Source organism: Procambarus clarkii, unplaced genomic scaffold (genome assembly GCF_040958095.1).
Source record: "Procambarus clarkii isolate CNS0578487 unplaced genomic scaffold, FALCON_Pclarkii_2.0 HiC_scaffold_128, whole genome shotgun sequence".
Taxonomy (NCBI): domain Eukaryota; kingdom Metazoa; phylum Arthropoda; class Malacostraca; order Decapoda; family Cambaridae; genus Procambarus; species Procambarus clarkii.
In genome coordinates this window covers 515,137-539,426 of record NW_027189161.1, presented here as the reverse complement: position 1 = coordinate 539,426, position 24,290 = coordinate 515,137, and the positions used below count along the sequence as shown (strand labels likewise).

General features: G+C 37.1%; 7 non-coding genes across 7 annotated transcripts; all 7 read left to right on the top strand.

Moving 5' to 3' along the window:
• Positions 1-544: 544 nt before the first annotated feature.
• LOC123754692 (small nucleolar RNA U3) lies at positions 545-743 on the top strand. The gene has a single exon (XR_006772416.2). It is a non-coding gene; the product is annotated as a small nucleolar RNA U3 (small nucleolar RNA).
• Positions 744-3,918: 3,175 nt separating this feature from the next.
• LOC123754685 (small nucleolar RNA U3) lies at positions 3,919-4,117 on the top strand. The gene has a single exon (XR_006772415.2). It is a non-coding gene; the product is annotated as a small nucleolar RNA U3 (small nucleolar RNA).
• A 3,171-nt stretch (positions 4,118-7,288) lies between these two features.
• Positions 7,289-7,487, top strand: LOC138360897 (small nucleolar RNA U3). Its single transcript, XR_011226705.1, has one exon. It is a non-coding gene; the product is annotated as a small nucleolar RNA U3 (small nucleolar RNA).
• A 3,456-nt stretch (positions 7,488-10,943) lies between these two features.
• Positions 10,944-11,145, top strand: LOC138360898 (small nucleolar RNA U3). Its single transcript, XR_011226706.1, has one exon. It is a non-coding gene; the product is annotated as a small nucleolar RNA U3 (small nucleolar RNA).
• Positions 11,146-14,597: 3,452 nt separating this feature from the next.
• LOC138360899 (small nucleolar RNA U3) lies at positions 14,598-14,796 on the top strand. The gene has a single exon (XR_011226707.1). It is a non-coding gene; the product is annotated as a small nucleolar RNA U3 (small nucleolar RNA).
• A 3,182-nt stretch (positions 14,797-17,978) lies between these two features.
• On the top strand, positions 17,979-18,177 carry LOC123754671 (small nucleolar RNA U3). Its single transcript, XR_006772413.1, has one exon. It is a non-coding gene; the product is annotated as a small nucleolar RNA U3 (small nucleolar RNA).
• A 3,175-nt stretch (positions 18,178-21,352) lies between these two features.
• Positions 21,353-21,551, top strand: LOC138360896 (small nucleolar RNA U3). Its single transcript, XR_011226704.1, has one exon. It is a non-coding gene; the product is annotated as a small nucleolar RNA U3 (small nucleolar RNA).
• Positions 21,552-24,290: the final 2,739 nt, after the last annotated feature.

Below are 24,290 nucleotides of genomic sequence, written 5' to 3'. Positions count from 1 at the left end.
GATGTTGATCTGAACAATTTATTCAAAAGGTCAGATGTAACAAACAAGGAGCAACGGTTTCAATCTCAACAAGCCACAATGCACGATTGAGAACAGGAGATGTTCTTTCACCCCCAGGGTTATAAACTCGTGGAACAGCCTACCCATTGAAGCCGTAAATGCCAAAACTCTGTTAAATTTTAAAATCCAACTGGAAAAGATCATGAAGTCAAATGGGGTGACCTTCGACAAGCCGCCGATTTTCTGTCCTTGTCGAGGCCACTAATGATTGGGGCCCTTAGGTAAATTCAGGTAACTCATGTGATGCGCCTTTTTTTCAACAAATGTCCTTTTTAAAAGGAAACGAACATCATGTAATTCCTAATATATAATATTTAATTATACTATAAAATCTATCTTTATAAGTAAGTGGTATTCCTATTCATATAATTTCTACTTTTGTTGTTTGCTATTAATATGAGTATAAACAAGATAAGAAGGATGACTAGTACTGCGTAGGTGCGCAGTGCGATATGGGAGTCGTCGGGTTGCCGAGTGTTTCGACATGATCATACTTCATAGGATCAATTCTATAGTATGATTGCCGAGTTCCTTGTCCGAAACTTGGAAAGAATCACACTGTGATGATGTAGCTAAGTGCAAGCCTCTGAGCGCGAAGCAGTTCTAGGTCCCTGATCTAGGACTTTGATGACCGTTCATTCTCGGTTTACCGGGTGTGAGGAGGCTTGCACAGGCTGAGCAGTGAGATTCACAATCAACTGTGGAATTTCCATGGGTTTTTTGAATAAGGACGTTAGTCCGCTCCCGATGGGGAGTAACAATTAATACAACTCAAACCTATTACATATTATGACAAAATTTATTGTCAATATATTTACAACTACATAAATTTTATGTGGGATTTATTCAATGTAAATATTTTATTTGTGTTCTTCGGATTTGCATTTCTCTCCCCATCTCATGCTTACTTCTCTATTTTACATTAATAAAAGTCTCGAATTTGGTGTATATATAGATGCATTAGAATAGTTTGTGCAGAGGAGTTTAAATAGTAAATACAGTGCCAAGGCTTAACCAAGCTGAACAAGCTTGCTTATTTTTGCGGGAAAGGTGTACGTGGTTGGTATTACCGTGTTACAGGTCTATAATACTACATATAAGTTTGTGCAGAGGAGTTTAAATAATAAATATAGTGCCAAGGATTAATCCAGTTGAACATGCTTGCTATATTTGCTCTAAAGATGTACGTGGTTGGTATTACCTTGTTACAGCCCACCCTCCTGTTTAGATAGTATGTTTTGTAATTAGGTGGACTGTCGTATATTATTATTATTATTATTACTATTATTATTATTATTATTATTATTATTATTATTACTATATTGACGTAAAGGGCAATTAGATATACAATTTGGTACTATGCACTCCTTTGAGTACAAAAACAAATAAAGCTAACAACCAAACATAAATAATAATAATCTAATAGAGCACATACATGTTCTTAATATGTCTCAGATAGCACGTAATAGGCTTAGGAAGGATAGGTTAAGATAGTTTCTCTTTTTTATGGCAACATCAATGAGAAACCCTTTCCGGTTTTTCTTATTTGAATAGTACCTATTTTATACTTTCTGATTGCTGTTTAAGTCAATATATGTACAATGTTTTTTATCGTTAATATAAGCAATACCTAAACAGCAGGATTGGCTGCTAGTAAACTTATTTAATTTTGTATATATAAACTTATTTAATTTTGTATATATACATATAAAGCGTCCCGGTAGTACAGTCGGGTTCATAGTCGATGCACAATCCAACCCGTCCTCGGACAATGTCCATTCCATCCAACGGTCGACCCCAAAGACACATTCATAAAATTTAACATGCTGTTCATTCAAAATAGGATATTTCTCAAATATATATTAATATGATTTTATATAAGCATATTGTGCATATTTAGACATGCATTAGAATAGGCTAGGTGTTTCGATTTCATTGGCGATTATTTTTATTTGTAGAACGTGGGTGAAACATTTACAGCATTGTGTTTCGAACAAAAGTCGTCAGAAAAGCACTTGTTCCGGAAGTGTTCGGACGTAATCAATTGTGAGACGTGTGTTAAACTGTTTTTCATTCATGAACAGGGGAGTTTGGCAGGTGCATGGAATAGACTTTGGCCTTTGTTTATGAAGACAGGCTGCACAAACGAGAATTCCGGATTCAAATCCCTGGCGGGACCGAAATGGTTGAGCACATTTCATTTCACCTAATGCATCTGTTCACCTAGCAGTAAGTAGGTATTCAGGAGTTAATCAGCTTGATGTGGGGGTTGCATCGTTGGCGAGGTCAGTAAATCGACCTTGGGGATGGAGAGACCTCGAAATAAGCCTAACGTGTATAAATACACTTTGGCTTCCTGGCCCCAGACACAATGAATTATTATTGATTATATTCAAGAAAGGTGGTATACTAGATAGATAAAACAATGGTTAAAACAAGGAATCGTGCTAAACGGGAATGAATCTGGAGAAATGCGGTATGTAGGGTACCAAAGGGTTTCCTTTTAGGCAATTTCCCTTTTTGTCATGTACATCAATGACCTGAAGGAGAATATTACAAACCACGTCATCAAATTTCCAGATGCCACAAAGATTTATGGTAAAGTGGGAAATGATAATGATATCGAAACATTACAAAGAGATCTACATGAACTCCACAAATGGTCAAAAGACTAGCAAATTCTATTTTAATATCGACTCTTTAATATCGTTTCTTGCCTGAAACGCCTTGCGTAATAGTGGCTTCATTGATTGGGTAACTCCTGTCCCTACAATTGCATCTTACTCTTACGTTCTTTGTACACACATTATTTTGAAAAAACATATGAATTTGTACAAATGCAAGACCTTGCAAGTGGGGCATAGCAACACACACCACAACTATCAAATTAATAATATTGCATTACAGCAGACTGCATGAGGAAGGAAAGCACCTTGGAGTCAAAATCTGTCACTCACTGAAAGTTGCACAACAGGTAGGAGCAGCAGTCATAACTCTAACCAAATCCTTGGAATAATCAAGCGTACCTTTGACCTTAATTACGGAAAAGAAGGCAGTGATTCAATTGTATAAATCTCTGGTGCGCCCCCATTTACATTACTGTATTGAGTAATCCAATAGAGCATGAAGACCTCATTTTCGGAAGGACATGGCTGCTCTGGAGAAAGTGCAACACCAGGGAACAAAAATCTCCTTCCAATGCTAAGTTAACTCATGTATCGGGAATGGTTGAGGGCCACAGGGCCAACGATAAAGCAAACCAGGCATCACAGGGCGGATCTCATTGAAAATTAAAGTACTGAACAATTTGGAAGATGTTGATCTGAACAATTTATTCAAAAGGTCAGATGTAACAAACAAGGAGCAACGGTTTCAATCTCAACAAGCCACAATGCACGATTGAGAACAGGAGATGTTCTTTCACCCCCAGGGTTATAAACTCGTGGAACAGCCTACCCATTGAAGCCGTAAATGCCAAAACTCTGTTAAATTTTAAAATCCAACTGGAAAAGATCATGAAGTCAAATGGGGTGACCTTCGACAAGCCGCCGATTTTCTGTCCTTGTCGAGGCCACTAATGATTGGGGCCCTTAGGTAAATTCAGGTAACTCATGTGATGCGCCTTTTTTTCAACAAATGTCCTTTTTAAAAGGAAACGAACATCATGTAATTCCTAATATATAATATTTAATTATACTATAAAATCTATCTTTATAAGTAAGTGGTATTCCTATTCATATAATTTCTACTTTTGTTGTTTGCTATTAATATGAGTATAAACAAGATAAGAAGGATGACTAGTACTGCGTAGGTGCGCAGTGCGATATGGGAGTCGTCGGGTTGCCGAGTAGTTTCGACATGATCATACTTCATAGGATCAATTCTATAGTATGATTGCCGAGTTCCTTGTCCGAAACTTGGAAAGAATCACACTGTGATGATGTAGCTAAGTGCAAGCCTCTGAGCGCGAAGCAGTTCTAGGTCCCTGATCTAGGACTTTGATGACCGTTCATTCTCGGTTTACCGGGTGTGAGGAGGCTTGCACAGGCTGAGCAGTGAGATTCACAATCAACTGTGGAATTTCCATGGGTTTTTTGAATAAGGACGTTAGTCCGCTCCCGATGGGGAGTAACAATTAATACAACTCAAACCTATTACATATTATGACAAAATTTATTGTCAATATATTTACAACTACATAAATTTTATGTGGGATTTATTCAATGTAAATATTTTATTTGTGTTCTTCGGATTTGCATTTCTCTCCCCATCTCATGCTTACTTCTCTATTTTACATTAATAAAAGTCTCGAATTTGGTGTATATATAGATGCATTAGAATAGTTTGTGCAGAGGAGTTTAAATAGTAAATACAGTGCCAAGGCTTAACCAAGCTGAACAAGCTTGCTATTTTTGCGGGAAAGGTGTACGTGGTTGGTATTACCGTGTTACAGGTCTATAATACTACATATAAGTTTGTGCAGAGGAGTTTAAATAATAAATATAGTGCCAAGGATTAATCCAGTTGAACATGCTTGCTATATTTGCTCTAAAGATGTACGTGGTTGGTATTACCTTGTTACAGCCCACCCTCCTGTTTAGATAGTATGTTTTGTAATTAGGTGGACTGTCGTATATTATTATTATTATTATTACTATTATTATTATTATTATTATTATTATTATTACTATATTGACGTAAAAGGCAATTAGATATACAATTTGGTACTATGCACTCCTTTGAGTACAAAAACAAATAAAGCTAACAACCAAACATAAACAATAATAATCTAATAGAGCACATACATGTTCTTAATAGGTCTCAGATAGCACGTAATAGGCTTAGGAAGGATAGGTTAAGATAGTTTCTCTTTTTTATGGCAACATCAATGAGAAACCCTTTCCGGTTTTTCTTATTTGAATATAGTACCTATTTTATACTTTCTGATTGCTGTTTAAGTCAATATATGTACAATGTTTTTTATCGTTAATATAAGCAATACCTAAACAGCAGGATTGGCTGCTAGTAAACTTATTTAATTTTGTATATATAAACTTATTTAATTTTGTATATATACATATAAAGCGTCCCGGTAGTACAGTCGGGTTCATAGTCGATGCACAATCCAACCCGTCCTCGGACAATGTCCATTCCATCCAACGGTCGACCCCAAAGACACATTCATAAAATTTAACATGCTGTTCATTCAAAATAGGATATTTCTCAAATATATATTAATATGATTTTATATAAGCATATTGTGCATATTTAGACATGCATTAGAATAGGCTAGGTGTTTCGATTTCATTGGCGATTATTTTTATTTGTAGAACGTGGGTGAAACATTTACAGCATTGTGTTTCGAACAAAAGTCGTCAGAAAAGCACTTGTTCCGGAAGTGTTCGGACGTAATCAATTGTGAGACGTGTGTAAACTGTTTTTCATTCATGAACAGGGGAGTTTGGCAGGTGCATGGAATAGACTTTGGCCTTTGTTTATGAAGACAGGCTGCACAAACGAGAATTCCGGATTCAAATCCCTGGCGGGACCGAAATGGTTGAGCACATTTCATTTCACCTAATGCATCTGTTCACCTAGCAGTAAGTAGGTATTCAGGAGTTAATCAGCTTGATGTGGGGGTTGCATCGTTGGCGAGGTCAGTAAATCGACCTTGGGGATGGAGAGACCTCGAAATAAGCCTAACGTGTATAAATACACTTTGGCTTCCTGGCCCCAGACACAATGAATTATTATTGATTATATTCAAGAAAGGTGGTATACTAGATAGATAAAACAATGGTTAAAACAAGGAATCGTGCTAAACGGGAATGAATCTGGAGAAATGCGGTATGTAGGGTACCAAAGGGTTTCCTTTTAGGCAATTTCCCTTTTTGTCATGTACATCAATGACCTGAAGGAGAATATTACAAACCACGTCATCAAATTTCCAGATGCCACAAAGATTTATGGTAAAGTGGGAAATGATAATGATATCGAAACATTACAAAGAGATCTACATGAACTCCACAAATGGTCAAAAGACTAGCAAATTCTATTTTAATATCGACTCTTTAATATCGTTTCTTGCCTGAAACGCCTTGCGTAATAGTGGCTTCATTGATTGGGTAACTCCTGTCCCTACAATTGCATCTTACTCTTACGTTCTTTGTACACACATTATTTTGAAAAAACATATGAATTTGTACAAATGCAAGACCTTGCATGTGGGGCATAGCAACACACACCACAACTATCAAATTAATAATATTGCATTACAGCAGACTGCATGAGGAAGGAAAGCACCTTGGAGTCAAAATCTGTCACTCACTGAAAGTTGCACAACAGGTAGGAGCAGCAGTCATAACTCTAACCAAATCCTTGGAATAATCAAGCGTACCTTTGACCTTAATTACGGAAAAGAAGGCAGTGATTCAATTGTATAAATCTCTGGTGCGCCCCCATTTACATTACTGTATTGAGTAATCCAATAGAGCATGAAGACCTCATTTTCGGAAGGACATGGCTGCTCTGGAGAAAGTGCAACACCAGGGAACAAAAATCTCCTTCCAATGCTAAGTTAACTCATGTATCGGGAATGGTTGAGGGCCACAGGGCCAACGATAAAGCAAACCAGGCATCACAGGGCGGATCTCATTGAAAATTAAAGTACTGAACAATTTGGAAGATGTTGATCTGAACAATTTATTCAAAAGGTCAGATGTAACAAACAAGGAGCAACGGTTTCAATCTCAACAAGCCACAATGCACGATTGAGAACAGGAGATGTTCTTTCACCCCCAGGGTTATAAACTCGTGGAACAGCCTACCCATTGAAGCCGTAAATGCCAAAACTCTGTTAAATTTTAAAATCCAACTGGAAAAGATCATGAAGTCAAATGGGGTGACCTTCGACAAGCCGCCGATTTTCTGTCCTTGTCGAGGCCACTAATGATTGGGGCCCTTAGGTAAATTCAGGTAACTCATGTGATGCGCCTTTTTTTCAACAAATATTCTTTTTAAAAGGAAACGAACATCATGTAATTCCTAATATATAATATTTAATTATACTATAAAATCTATCTTTATAAGTAAGTGGTATTCCTATTCATATAATTTCTACTTTTGTTGTTTGCTATTAATATGAGTATAAACAAGATAAGAAGGATGACTAGTACTGCGTAGGTGCGCAGTGCGATATGGGAGTCGTCGGGTTGCCGAGTGTTTCGACATGATCATACTTCATAGGATCAATTCTATAGTATGATTGCCGAGTTCCTTGTCCGAAACTTGGAAATAATCACACTGTGATGATGTAGCTAAGTGCAAGTCTCTGAGCGCGAAGCAGCTCTAGGTCCCTGATCTAGGACTTTGATGACCGTTCATTCTCGGTTTACCGGGTGTGAGGAGGCTTGCACAGGCTGAGCAGTGAGATTCACAATCAACTGTGGAATTTCCATGGGTTTTTTGAATAAGGACGTTAGTCCGCTCCCGATGGGGAGTAACAATTAATACAACTCAAACCTATTACATATTATGACAAAATTTATTGTCAATATATTTACAACTACATAAATTTTATGTGGGATTTATTCAATGTAAATATTTTATTTTTTTGAGATATATATACAAGAGTTGTTACATTCTTGTACAGCCACTAGTACGCGTAGCGTTTCGGGCAAGTCCTTAATCCTATGGTCCCTGGAATACGATCCCCTGCCGCGAAGAATCGTTTTTTCATCCAAGTACACATTTTACTGTTGCGTTAAACAGAGGCTACAGTTAAGGAATTGCGCCCATTAAATCCTCCCCGGCCAGGATACGAACCCATGACATAGCGCTCGCGGAACGCCAGGCGAGTGTCTTACCACTACACCACGGAGACTGCTTTTTGTGTTCTTCGGATTTGCATTTCTCTCCCCATCTCATGCTTACTTCTCTATTTTACATTAATAAAAGTCTCGAATTTGGTGTATATATAGATGCATTAGAATAGTTTGTGCAGAGGAGTTTAAATAGTAAATACAGTGCCAAGGCTTAACCAAGCTGAACAAGCTTGCTATTTTTGCGGGAAAGGTGTACGTGGTTGGTATTACCGTGTTACAGGTCTATAATACTACATATAAGTTTGTGCAGAGGAGTTTAAATAATAAATATAGTGCCAAGGATTAATCCAGTTGAACATGCTTGCTATATTTGCTCTAAAGATGTACGTGGTTGGTATTACCTTGTTACAGCCCACCCTCCTGTTTAGATAGTATGTTTTGTAATTAGGTGGACTGTCGTATATTATTATTATTATTATTACTATTATTATTATTATTATTATTATTATTATTATTATTACTATATTGACGTAAAAGGCAATTAGATATACAATTTGGTACTATGCACTCCTTTGAGTACAAAAACAAATAAAGCTAACAACCAAACATAAATAATAATAATCTAATAGAGCACATACATGTTCTTAATAGGTCTCAGATAGCACGTAATAGGCTTAGGAAGGATAGGTTAAGATAGTTTCTCTTTTTTATGGCAACATCAATGAGAAACCCTTTCCGGTTTTTCTTATTTGAATAGTACCTATTTTATACTTTCTGATTGCTGTTTAAGTCAATATATGTACAATGTTTTTTATCGTTAATATAAGCAATACCTAAACAGCAGGATTGGCTGCTAGTAAACTTATTTAATTTTGTATATATAAACTTATCTAATTTTGTATATATACATATAAAGCGTCCCGGTAGTACAGTCGGGTTCATAGTCGATGCACAATCCAACCCGTCCTCGGACAATGTCCATTCCATCCAACGGTCGACCCCAAAGACACATTCATAAAATTTAACATGCTGTTCATTCAAAATAGGATATTTCTCAAATATATATTAATATGATTTTATATAAGCATATTGTGCATATTTAGACATGCATTAGAATAGGCTAGGTGTTTCGATTTCATTGGCGATTATTTTTATTTGTAGAACGTGGGTGAAACATTTACAGCATTGTGTTTCGAACAAAAGTCGTCAGAAAAGCACTTGTTCCGGAAGTGTTCGGACGTAATCAATTGTGAGACGTGTGTAAACTGTTTTTCATTCATGAACAGGGGAGTTTGGCAGGTGCATGGAATAGACTTTGGCCTTTGTTTATGAAGACAGGCTGCACAAACGAGAATTCCGGATTCAAATCCCTGGCGGGACCGAAATGGTTGAGCACATTTCATTTCACCTAATGCATCTGTTCACCTAGCAGTAAGTAGGTATTCAGGAGTTAATCAGCTTGACTGTGGGGGTTGCATCGTTGGCGAGGTCAGTAAATCGACCTTGGGGATGGAGAGACCTCGAAATAAGCCTAACGTGTATAAATACACTTTGGCTTCCTGGCCCCAGACACAATGAATTATTATTGATTATATTCAAGAAAGGTGGTATACTAGATAGATAAAACAATGGTTAAAACAAGGAATCGTGCTAAACGGGAATGAATCTGGAGAAATGCGGTATGTAGGGTACCAAAGGGTTTCCTTTTAGGCAATTTCCCTTTTTGTCATGTACATCAATGACCTGAAGGAGAATATTACAAACCACGTCATCAAATTTCCAGATGCCACAAAGATTTATGGTAAAGTGGGAAATGATAATGATATCGAAACATTACAAAGAGATCTACATGAACTCCACAAATGGTCAAAAGACTAGCAAATTCTATTTTAATATCGACTCTTTAATATCGTTTCTTGCCTGAAACGCCTTGCGTAATAGTGGCTTCATTGATTGGGTAACTCCTGTCCCTACAATTGCATCTTACTCTTACGTTCTTTGTACACACATTATTTTGAAAAAACATATGAATTTGTACAAATGCAAGACCTTGCATGTGGGGCATAGCAACACACACCACAACTATCAAATTAATAATATTGCATTACAGCAGACTGCATGAGGAAGGAAAGCACCTTGGAGTCAAAATCTGTCACTCACTGAAAGTTGCACAACAGGTAGGAGCAGCAGTCATAACTCTAACCAAATCCTTGGAATAATCAAGCGTACCTTTGACCTTAATTACGGAAAAGAAGGCAGTGATTCAATTGTATAAATCTCTGGTGCGCCCCCATTTACATTACTGTATTGAGTAATCCAATAGAGCATGAAGACCTCATTTTCGGAAGGACATGGCTGCTCTGGAGAAAGTGCAACACCAGGGAACAAAAATCTCCTTCCAATGCTAAGTTAACTCATGTATCGGGAATGGTTGAGGGCCACAGGGCCAACGATAAAGCAAACCAGGCATCACAGGGCGGATCTCATTGAAAATTAAAGTACTGAACAATTTGGAAGATGTTGATCTGAACAATTTATTCAAAAGGTCAGATGTAACAAACAAGGAGCAACGGTTTCAATCTCAACAAGCCACAATGCACGATTGAGAACAGGAGATGTTCTTTCACCCCCAGGGTTATAAACTCGTGGAACAGCCTACCCATTGAAGCCGTAAATGCCAAAACTCTGTTAAATTTTAAAATCCAACTGGAAAAGATCATGAAGTCAAATGGGGTGACCTTCGACAAGCCGCCGATTTTCTGTCCTTGTCGAGGCCACTAATGATTGGGGCCCTTAGGTAAATTCAGGTAACTCATGTGATGCGCCTTTTTTTCAACAAATATTCTTTTTAAAAGGAAACGAACATCATGTAATTCCTAATATATAATATTTAATTATACTATAAAATCTATCTTTATAAGTAAGTGGTATTCCTATTCATATAATTTCTACTTTTGTTGTTTGCTATTAATATGAGTATAAACAAGATAAGAAGGATGACTAGTACTGCGTAGGTGCGCAGTGCGATATGGGAGTCGTCGGGTTGCCGAGTGTTTCGACATGATCATACTTCATAGGATCAATTCTATAGTATGATTGCCGAGTTCCTTGTCCGAAACATTGGAAAGAATCACACTGTGATGATGTAGCTAAGTGCAAGTCCTCTGAGCGCGAAGCAGCTTCTAGGTCCCTGATCTAGGACTTTGATGACCGTTCATTCTCGGTTTACCGGGTGTGAGGAGGCTTGCACAGGCTGAGCAGTGAGATTCACAATCAACTGTGGAATTTCCATGGGTTTTTTGAATAAGGACGTTAGTCCGCTCCCGATGGGGAGTAACAATTAATACAACTCAAACCTATTACATATTATGACAAAATTTATTGTCAATATATTTACAACTACATAAATTTTATGTGGGATTTATTCAATGTAAATATTTTATTTTTTTGAGATATATATACAAGAGTTGTTACATTCTTGTACAGCCACTAGTACGCGTAGCGTTTCGGGCAAGTCCTTAATCCTATGGTCCCTGGAATACGATCCCCTGCCGCGAAGAATCGTTTTTTCATCCAAGTACACATTTTACTGTTGCGTTAAACAGAGGCTACAGTTAAGGAATTGCGCCCATTAAATCCTCCCCGGCCAGGATACGAACCCATGACATAGCGCTCGCGGAACGCCAGGCGAGTGTCTTACCACTACACCACGGAGACTGCTTTTTGTGTTCTTCGGATTTGCATTTCTCTCCCCATCTCATGCTTACTTCTCTATTTTACATTAATAAAAGTCTCGAATTTGGTGTATATATAGATGCATTAGAATAGTTTGTGCAGAGGAGTTTAAATAGTAAATACAGTGCCAAGGCTTAACCAAGCTGAACAAGCTTGCTATTTTTGCGGGAAAGGTGTACGTGGTTGGTATTACCGTGTTACAGGTCTATAATACTACATATAAGTTTGTGCAGAGGAGTTTAAATAATAAATATAGTGCCAAGGATTAATCCAGTTGAACATGCTTGCTATATTTGCTCTAAAGATGTACGTGGTTGGTATTACCTTGTTACAGCCCACCCTCCTGTTTAGATAGTATGTTTTGTAATTAGGTGGACTGTCGTATATTATTATTATTATTATTACTATTATTATTATTATTATTATTATTATTATTATTACTATATTGACGTAAAAGGCAATTAGATATACAATTTGGTACTATGCACTCCTTTGAGTACAAAAACAAATAAAGCTAACAACCAAACATAAATAATAATAATCTAATAGAGCACATACATGTTCTTAATAGGTCTCAGATAGCACGTAATAGGCTTAGGAAGGATAGGTTAAGATAGTTTCTCTTTTTTATGGCAACATCAATGAGAAACCCTTTCCGGTTTTTCTTATTTGAATAGTACCTATTTTATACTTTCTGATTGCTGTTTAAGTCAATATATGTACAATGTTTTTTATCGTTAATATAAGCAATACCTAAACAGCAGGATTGGCTGCTAGTAAACTTATTTAATTTTGTATATATAAACTTATCTAATTTTGTATATATACATATAAAGCGTCCCGGTAGTACAGTCGGGTTCATAGTCGATGCACAATCCAACCCGTCCTCGGACAATGTCCATTCCATCCAACGGTCGACCCCAAAGACACATTCATAAAATTTAACATGCTGTTCATTCAAAATAGGATATTTCTCAAATATATATTAATATGATTTTATATAAGCATATTGTGCATATTTAGACATGCATTAGAATAGGCTAGGTGTTTCGATTTCATTGGCGATTATTTTTATTTGTAGAACGTGGGTGAAACATTTACAGCATTGTGTTTCGAACAAAAGTCGTCAGAAAAGCACTTGTTCCGGAAGTGTTCGGACGTAATCAATTGTGAGACGTGTGTAAACTGTTTTTCATTCATGAACAGGGGAGTTTGGCAGGTGCATGGAATAGACTTTGGCCTTTGTTTATGAAGACAGGCTGCACAAACGAGAATTCCGGATTCAAATCCCTGGCGGGACCGAAATGGTTGAGCACATTTCATTTCACCTAATGCATCTGTTCACCTAGCAGTAAGTAGGTATTCAGGAGTTAATCAGCTTGATGTGGGGGTTGCATCGTTGGCGAGGTCAGTAAATCGACCTTGGGGATGGAGAGACCTCGAAATAAGCCTAACGTGTATAAATACACTTTGGCTTCCTGGCCCCAGACACAATGAATTATTATTGATTATATTCAAGAAAGGTGGTATACTAGATAGATAAAACAATGGTTAAAACAAGGAATCGTGCTAAACGGGAATGAATCTGGAGAAATGCGGTATGTAGGGTACCAAAGGGTTTCCTTTTAGGCAATTTCCCTTTTTGTCATGTACATCAATGACCTGAAGGAGAATATTACAAACCACGTCATCAAATTTCCAGATGCCACAAAGATTTATGGTAAAGTGGGAAATGATAATGATATCGAAACATTACAAAGAGATCTACATGAACTCCACAAATGGTCAAAAGACTAGCAAATTCTATTTTAATATCGACTCTTTAATATCGTTTCTTGCCTGAAACGCCTTGCGTAATAGTGGCTTCATTGATTGGGTAACTCCTGTCCCTACAATTGCATCTTACTCTTACGTTCTTTGTACACACATTATTTTGAAAAAACATATGAATTTGTACAAATGCAAGACCTTGCATGTGGGGCATAGCAACACACACCACAACTATCAAATTAATAATATTGCATTACAGCAGACTGCATGAGGAAGGAAAGCACCTTGGAGTCAAAATCTGTCACTCACTGAAAGTTGCACAACAGGTAGGAGCAGCAGTCATAACTCTAACCAAATCCTTGGAATAATCAAGCGTACCTTTGACCTTAATTACGGAAAAGAAGGCAGTGATTCAATTGTATAAATCTCTGGTGCGCCCCCATTTACATTACTGTATTGAGTAATCCAATAGAGCATGAAGACCTCATTTTCGGAAGGACATGGCTGCTCTGGAGAAAGTGCAACACCAGGGAACAAAAATCTCCTTCCAATGCTAAGTTAACTCATGTATCGGGAATGGTTGAGGGCCACAGGGCCAACGATAAAGCAAACCAGGCATCACAGGGCGGATCTCATTGAAAATTAAAGTACTGAACAATTTGGAAGATGTTGATCTGAACAATTTATTCAAAAGGTCAGATGTAACAAACAAGGAGCAACGGTTTCAATCTCAACAAGCCACAATGCACGATTGAGAACAGGAGATGTTCTTTCACCCCCAGGGTTATAAACTCGTGGAACAGCCTACCCATTGAAGCCGTAAATGCCAAAACTCTGTTAAATTTTAAAATCCAACTGGAAAAGATCATGAAGTCAAATGGGGTGACCTTCGACAAGCCGCCGATTTTCTGTCCTTGTCGAGGCCACTAATGATTGGGGCCCTTAGGTAAATTCAGGTAACTCATGTGATGCGCCTTTTTTTCAACAAATATTCTTTTTAAAAGGAAACGAACATCATGTAATTCCTAATATATAATATTTAATTATACTATAAAATCTATCTTTATAAGTAAGTGGTATTCCTATTCATATAATTTCTACTTTTGTTGTTTGCTATTAATATGAGTATAAACAAGATAAGAAGGATGACTAGTACTGCGTAGGTGCGCAGTGCGATATGGGAGTCGTCGGGATGCCGAGTGTTTCGACATGATCATACTTCATAGGATCAATTCTATAGTATGATTGCCGAGTACCTTGTCCGAAACTTGGAAAGAATCACACTGTGATGATGTAGCTAAGTGCAAGCCTCTGAGCGCGAAGCAGTTTTAGGTCCCTGATCTAGGACTTTGATGACCGTTCATTCTCGGTTTACCGGGTGTGAGGAGGCTTGCACAGGCTGAGCAGTAAGATTCACAATCAACTGTGGAATTTCCATGGGTTTTTTGAATAAGGACGTTAGTCCGCTCCCGATGGGGAGTAACAATTAATACAACTCAAACCTATTACATATTATGACAAAATTTATTGTCAATATATTTACAACTACATAAATTTTATGTGGGATTTATTCAATGTAAATATTTTATTTGTGTTCTTCGGATTTGCATTTCTCTCCCCATCTCATGCTTACTTCTCTATTTTACATTAATAAAAGTCTCGAATTTGGTGTATATATAGATGCATTAGAATAGTTTGTGCAGAGGAGTTTAAATAGTAAATACAGTGCCAAGGCTTAACCAAGCTGAACAAGCTTGCTATTTTTGCGGGAAAGGTGTACGTGGTTGGTATTACCGTGTTACAGGTCTATAATACTACATATAAGTTTGTGCAGAGGAGTTTAAATAATAAATATAGTGCCAAGGATTAATCCAGTTGAACATGCTTGCTATATTTGCTCTAAAGATGTGCGTGGTTGGTATTACCTTGTTACAGCCCACCCTCCTGTTTAGATAGTATGTTTTGTAATTAGGTGGACTGTCGTATATTATTATTATTATTATTACTATTATTATTATTATTATTATTATTATTATTATTACTATATTGACGTAAAAGGCAATTAGATATACAATTTGGTACTATGCACTCCTTTGAGTACAAAAACAAATAAAGCTAACAACCAAACATAAATAATAATAATCTAATAGAGCACATACATGTTCTTAATAGGTCTCAGATAGCACGTAATAGGCTTAGGAAGGATAGGTTAAGATAGTTTCTCTTTTTTATGGCAACATTCAATGAGAAACCCTTTCCGGTTTTTCTTATTTGAATAGTACCTATTTTATACTTTCTGATTGCTGTTTAAGTCAATATATGTACAATGTTTTTTATCGTTAATATAAGCAATACCTAAACAGCAGGATTGGCTGCTAGTAAACTTATTTAATTTTGTATATATAAACTTAATTTATAACTATTAATTTGTATATATACATATAAAGCGTCCCGGTAGTACAGTCGGGTTCATAGTCGATGCACAATCCAACCCGTCCTCGGACAATGTCCATTCCATCCAACGGTCGACCCCAAAGACACATTCATAAAATTTAACATGCTGTTCATTCACAATAGGATATTTCTCAAATATATATTAATATGATTTTATATAAGCATATTGTGCATATTTAGACATGCATTAGAATAGGCTAGGTGTTTCGATTTCATTGGCGATTATTTTTATTTGTAGAACGTGGGTGAAACATTTACAGCATTGTGTTTCGAACAAAAGTCGTCAGAAAAGCACTTGTTCCGGAAGTGTTCGGACGTAATCAATTGTGAGACGTGTGTAAACTGTTTTTCATTCATGAACAGGGGAGTTTGGCAGGTGCATGGAATAGACTTTGGCCTTTGTTTATGAAGACAGGCTGCACAAACGAGAATTCCGGATTCAAATCCCTGGCGGGACCGAAATGGTTGAGCACATTTCATTTCACCTAATGCATCTGTTCACCTAGCAGTAAGTAGGTATTCAGGAGTTAATCAGCTTGATGTGGGGGTTGCATCGTTGGCGAGGTCAGTAAATCGACCTTGGGGATGGAGAGACCTCGAAATAAGCCTAACGTGTATAAATACACTTTGGCTTCCTGGCCCCAGACACAATGAATTATTATTGATTATATTCAAGAAAGGTGGTATACTAGATAGATAAAAGAATGGTTAAAACAAGGAATCGTGCTAAACGGGAATGAATCTGGAGAAATGCGGTATGTAGGGTACCAAAGGGTTTCCTTTTAGGCAATTTCCCTTTTTGTCATGTACATCAATGACCTGAAGGAGAATATTACAAACCACGTCATCAAATTTCCAGATGCCACAAAGATTTATGGTAAAGTGGGAAATGATAATGATATCGAAACATTACAAAGAGATCTACATGAACTCCACAAATGGTCAAAAGACTAGCAAATTCTATTTTAATATCGACTCTTTAATATCGTTTCTTGCCTGAAACGCCTTGCGTAATAGTGGCTTCATTGATTGGGTAACTCCTGTCCCTACAATTGCATCTTACTCTTACGTTCTTTGTACACACATTATTTTGAAAAAACATATGAATTTGTACAAATGCAAGACCTTGCAAGTGGGGCATAGCAACACACACCACAACTATCAAATTAATAATATTGCATTACAGCAGACTGCATGAGGAAGGAAAGCACCTTGGAGTCAAAATCTGTCACTCACTGAAAGTTGCACAACAGGTAGGAGCAGCAGTCATAACTCTAACCAAATCCTTGGAATAATCAAGCGTACCTTTGACCTTAATTACGGAAAAGAAGGCAGTGATTCAATTGTATAAATCTCTGGTGCGCCCCCATTTACATTACTGTATTGAGTAATCCAATAGAGCATGAAGACCTCATTTTCGGAAGGACATGGCTGCTCTGGAGAAAGTGCAACACCAGGGAACAAAAATCTCCTTCCAATGCTAAGTTAACTCATGTATCGGGAATGGTTGAGGGCCACAGGGCCAACGATAAAGCAAACCAGGCATCACAGGGCGGATCTCATTGAAAATTAAAGTACTGAACAATTTGGAAGATGTTGATCTGAACAATTTATTCAAAAGGTCAGATGTAACAAACAAGGAGCAACGGTTTCAATCTCAACAAGCCACAATGCACGATTGAGAACAGGAGATGTTCTTTCACCCCCAGGGTTATAAACTCGTGGAACAGCCTACCCATTGAAGCCGTAAATGCCAAAACTCTGTTAAATTTTAAAATCCAACTGGAAAAGATCATGAAGTCAAATGGGGTGACCTTCGACAAGCCGCCGATTTTCTGTCCTTGTCGAGGCCACTAATGATTGGGGCCCTTAGGTAAATTCAGGTAACTCATGTGATGCGCCTTTTTTTCAACAAATATCCTTTTTAAAAGGAAACGAACATCATGTAATTCCTAATATATAATATTTAATTATACTATAAAATCTATCTTTATAAGTAAGTGGTATTCCTATTCATATAATTTCTACTTTTGTTGTTTGCTATTAATATGAGTATAAACAAGATAAGAAGGATGACTAGTACTGCGTAGGTGCGCAGTGCGATATGGGAGTCGTCGGGTTGCCGAGTGTTTCGACATGATCATACTTCATAGGATCAATTCTATAGTATGATTGCCGAGTTCCTTGTCCGAAACTTGGAAAGAATCACACTGTGATGATGTAGCTAAGTGCAAGCCTCTGAGCGCGAAGCAGTTCTAGGTCCCTGATCTAGGACTTTGATGACCGTTCATTCTCGGTTTACCGGGTGTGAGGAGGCTTGCACAGGCTGAGCAGTAAGATTCACAATCAACTGTGGAATTTCCATGGGTTTTTTGAATAAGGACGTTAGTCCGCTCCCGATGGGGAGTAACAATTAATACAACTCAAACCTATTACATATTATGACAAAATTTATTGTCAATATATTTACAACTACATAAATTTTATGTGGGATTTATTCAATGTAAATATTTTATTTGTGTTCTTCGGATTTGCATTTCTCTCCCCATCTCATGCTTACTTCTCTATTTTACATTAATAAAAGTCTCGAATTTGGTGTATATATAGATGCATTAGAATAGTTTGTGCAGAGGAGTTTAAATAGTAAATACAGTGCCAAGGCTTAACCAAGCTGAACAAGCTTGCTATTTTTGCGGGAAAGGTGTACGTGGTTGGTATTACCGTGTTACAGGTCTATAATACTACATATAAGTTTGTGCAGAGGAGTTTAAATAATAAATATAGTGCCAAGGATTAATCCAGTTGAACATGCTTGCTATATTTGCTCTAAAGATGTGCGTGGTTGGTATTACCTTGTTACAGCCCACCCTCCTGTTTAGATAGTATGTTTTGTAATTAGGTGGACTGTCGTATATTATTATTATTATTATTACTATTATTATTATTATTATTATTATTATTATTATTATTACTATATTGACGTAAAAGGCAATTAGATATACAATTTGGTACTATGCACTCCTTTGAGTACAAAAACAAATAAAGCTAACAACCAAACATAAATAATAATAATCTAATAGAGCACATACATGTTCTTAATAGGTCTCAGATAGCACGTAATAGGCTTAGGAAGGATAGGTTAAGATAGTTTCTCTTTTTTATGGCAACATCAATGAGAAACCCTTTCCGGTTTTTCTTATTTGAATAGTACCTATTTTATACTTTCTGATTGCTGTTTAAGTCAATATATGTACAATGTTTTTTATCGTTAATATAAGCAATACCTAAACAGCAGGATTGGCTGCTAGTAAACTTATTTAATTTTGTATATATAAACTTATTTAATTTTGTATATATACATATAAAGCGTCCCGGTAGTACAGTCGGGTTCATAGTCGATGCACAATCCAACCCGTCCTCGGACAATGTCCATTCCATCCAACGGTCGACCCCAAAGACACATTCATAAAATTTAACATGCTGTTCATTCAAAATAGGATATTTCTCAAATATATATTAATATGATTTTATATAAGCATATTGTGCATATTTAGACATGCATTAGAATAGGCTAGGTGTTTCGATTTCATTGGCGATTATTTTTATTTGTAGAACGTGGGTGAAACATTTACAGCATTGTGTTTCGAACAAAAGTCGTCAGAAAAGCACTTGTTCCGGAAGTGTTCGGACGTAATCAATTGTGAGACGTGTGTAAACTGTTTTTCATTCATGAACAGGGGAGTTTGGCAGGTGCATGGAATAGACTTTGGCCTTTGTTTATGAAGACAGGCTGCACAAACGAGAATTCCGGATTCAAATCCCTGGCGGGACCGAAATGGTTGAGCACATTTCATTTCACCTAATGCATCTGTTCACCTAGCAGTAAGTAGGTATTCAGGAGTTAATCAGCTTGATGTGGGGGTTGCATCGTTGGCGAGGTCAGTAAATCGACCTTGGGGATGGAGAGACCTCGAAATAAGCCTAACGTGTATAAATACACTTTGGCTTCCTGGCCCCAGACACAATGAATTATTATTGATTATATTCAAGAAAGGTGGTATACTAGATAGATAAAAGAATGGTTAAAACAAGGAATCGTGCTAAACGGGAATGAATCTGGAGAAATGCGGTATGTAGGGTACCAAAGGGTTTCCTTTTAGGCAATTTCCCTTTTTGTCATGTACATCAATGACCTGAAGGAGAATATTACAAACCACGTCATCAAATTTCCAGATGCCACAAAGATTTATGGTAAAGTGGGAAATGATAATGATATCGAAACATTACAAAGAGATCTACATGAACTCCACAAATGGTCAAAAGACTAGCAAATTCTATTTTAATATCGACTCTTTAATATCGTTTCTTGCCTGAAACGCCTTGCGTAATAGTGGCTTCATTGATTGGGTAACTCCTGTCCCTACAATTGCATCTTACTCTTACGTTCTTTGTACACACATTATTTTGAAAAAACATATGAATTTGTACAAATGCAAGACCTTGCAAGTGGGGCATAGCAACACACACCACAACTATCAAATTAATAATATTGCATTACAGCAGACTGCATGAGGAAGGAAAGCACCTTGGAGTCAAAATCTGTCACTCACTGAAAGTTGCACAACAGGTAGGAGCAGCAGTCATAACTCTAACCAAATCCTTGGAATAATCAAGCGTACCTTTGACCTTAATTACGGAAAAGAAGGCAGTGATTCAATTGTATAAATCTCTGGTGCGCCCCCATTTACATTACTGTATTGAGTAATCCAATAGAGCATGAAGACCTCATTTTCGGAAGGACATGGCTGCTCTGGAGAAAGTGCAACACCAGGGAACAAAAATCTCCTTCCAATGCTAAGTTAACTCATGTATCGGGAATGGTTGAGGGCCACAGGGCCAACGATAAAGCAAACCAGGCATCACAGGGCGGATCTCATTGAAAATTAAAGTACTGAACAATTTGGAAGATGTTGATCTGAACAATTTATTCAAAAGGTCAGATGTAACAAACAAGGAGCAACGGTTTCAATCTCAACAAGCCACAATGCACGATTGAGAACAGGAGATGTTCTTTCACCCCCAGGGTTATAAACTCGTGGAACAGCCTACCCATTGAAGCCGTAAATGCCAAAACTCTGTTAAATTTTAAAATCCAACTGGAAAAGATCATGAAGTCAAATGGGGTGACCTTCGACAAGCCGCCGATTTTCTGTCCTTGTCGAGGCCACTAATGATTGGGGCCCTTAGGTAAATTCAGGTAACTCATGTGATGCGCCTTTTTTTCAACAAATATCCTTTTTAAAAGGAAACGAACATCATGTAATTCCTAATATATAATATTTAATTATACTATAAAATCTATCTTTATAAGTAAGTGGTATTCCTATTCATATAATTTCTACTTTTGTTGTTTGCTATTAATATGAGTATAAACAAGATAAGAAGGATGACTAGTACTGCGTAGGTGCGCAGTGCGATATGGGAGTCGTCGGGTTGCCGAGTGTTTCGACATGATCATACTTCATAGGATCAATTCTATAGTATGATTGCCGAGTTCCTTGTCCGAAACTTGGAAAGAATCACACTGTGATGATGTAGCTAAGTGCAAGCCTCTGAGCGCGAAGCAGTTCTAGGTCCCTGATCTAGGACTTTGATGACCGTTCATTCTCGGTTTACCGGGTGTGAGGAGGCTTGCACAGGCTGAGCAGTAAGATTCACAATCAACTGTGGAATTTCCATGGGTTTTTTGAATAAGGACGTTAGTCCGCTCCCGATGGGGAGTAACAATTAATACAACTCAAACCTATTACATATTATGACAAAATTTATTGTCAATATATTTACAACTACATAAATTTTATGTGGGATTTATTCAATGTAAATATTTTATTTGTGTTCTTCGGATTTGCATTTCTCTCCCCATCTCATGCTTACTTCTCTATTTTACATTAATAAAAGTCTCGAATTTGGTGTATATATAGATGCATTAGAATAGTTTGTGCAGAGGAGTTTAAATAGTAAATACAGTGCCAAGGCTTAACCAAGCTGAACAAGCTTGCTATTTTTGCGGGAAAGGTGTACGTGGTTGGTATTACCGTGTTACAGGTCTATAATACTACATATAAGTTTGTGCAGAGGAGTTTAAATAATAAATATAGTGCCAAGGATTAATCCAGTTGAACATGCTTGCTATATTTGCTCTAAAGATGTACGTGGTTGGTATTACCTTGTTACAGCCCACCCTCCTGTTTAGATAGTATGTTTTGTAATTAGGTGGACTGTCGTATATTATTATTATTATTATTACTATTATTATTATTATTATTATTATTATTATTATTATTACTATATTGACGTAAAAGGCAATTAGATATACAATTTGGTACTATGCACTCCTTTGAGTACAAAAACAAATAAAGCTAACAACCAAACATAAATAATAATAATCTAATAGAGCACATACATGTTCTTAATAGGTCTCAGATAGCACGTAATAGGCTTAGGAAGGATAGGTTAAGATAGTTTCTCTTTTTTATGGCAACATCAATGAGAAACCCTTTCCGGTTTTTCTTATTTGAATAGTACCTATTTTATACTTTCTGATTGCTGTTTAAGTCAATATATGTACAATGTTTTTTATCGTTAATATAAGCAATACCTAAACAGCAGGATTGGCTGCTAGTAAACTTATTTAATTTTGTATATATAAACTTATTTAATTTTGTATATATACATATAAAGCGTCCCGGTAGTACAGTCGGGTTCATAGTCGATGCACAATCCAACCCGTCCTCGGACAATGTCCATTCCATCCAACGGTCGACCCCAAAGACACATTCATAAAATTTAACATGCTGTTCATTCAAAATAGGATATTTCTCAAATATATATTAATATGATTTTATATAAGCATATTGTGCATATTTAGACATGCATTAGAATAGGCTAGGTGTTTCGATTTCATTGGCGATTATTTTTATTTGTAGAACGTGGGTGAAACATTTACAGCATTGTGTTTCGAACAAAAGTCGTCAGAAAAGCACTTGTTCCGGAAGTGTTCGGACGTAATCAATTGTGAGACGTGTGTAAACTGTTTTTCATTCATGAACAGGGGAGTTTGGCAGGTGCATGGAATAGACTTTGGCCTTTGTTTATGAAGACAGGCTGCACAAACGAGAATTCCGGATTCAAATCCCTGGCGGGACCGAAATGGTTGAGCACATTTCATTTCACCTAATGCATCTGTTCACCTAGCAGTAAGTAGGTATTCAGGAGTTAATCAGCTTGATGTGGGGGTTGCATCGTTGGCGAGGTCAGTAAATCGACCTTGGGGATGGAGAGACCTCGAAATAAGCCTAACGTGTATAAATACACTTTGGCTTCCTGGCCCCAGACACAATGAATTATTATTGATTATATTCAAGAAAGGTGGTATACTAGATAGATAAAACAATGGTTAAAACAAGGAATCGTGCTAAACGGGAATGAATCTGGAGAAATGCGGTATGTAGGGTACCAAAGGGTTTCCTTTTAGGCAATTTCCCTTTTTGTCATGTACATCAATGACCTGAAGGAGAATATTACAAACCACGTCATCAAATTTCCAGATGCCACAAAGATTTATGGTAAAGTGGGAAATGATAATGATATCGAAACATTACAAAGAGATCTACATGAACTCCACAAATGGTCAAAAGACTAGCAAATTCTATTTTAATATCGACTCTTTAATATCGTTTCTTGCCTGAAACGCCTTGCGTAATAGTGGCTTCATTGATTGGGTAACTCCTGTCCCTACAATTGCATCTTACTCTTACGTTCTTTGTACACACATTATTTTGAAAAAACATATGAATTTGTACAAATGCAAGACCTTGCAAGTGGGGCATAGCAACACACACCACAACTATCAAATTAATAATATTGCATTACAGCAGACTGCATGAGGAAGGAAAGCACCTTGGAGTCAAAATCTGTCACTCACTGAAAGTTGCACAACAGGTAGGAGCAGCAGTCATAACTCTAACCAAATCCTTGGAATAATCAAGCGTACCTTTGACCTTAATTACGGAAAAGAAGGCAGTGATTCAATTGTATAAATCTCTGGTGCGCCCCCATTTACATTACTGTATTGAGTAATCCAATAGAGCATGAAGACCTCATTTTCGGAAGGACATGGCTGCTCTGGAGAAAGTGCAACACCAGGGAACAAAAATCTCCTTCCAATGCTAAGTTAACTCATGTATCGGGAATGGTTGAGGGCCACAGGGCCAACGATAAAGCAAACCAGGCATCACAGGGCGGATCTCATTGAAAATTAAAGTACTGAACAATTTGGAAGATGTTGATCTGAACAATTTATTCAAAAGGTCAGATGTAACAAACAAGGAGCAACGGTTTCAATCTCAACAAGCCACAATGCACGATTGAGAACAGGAGATGTTCTTA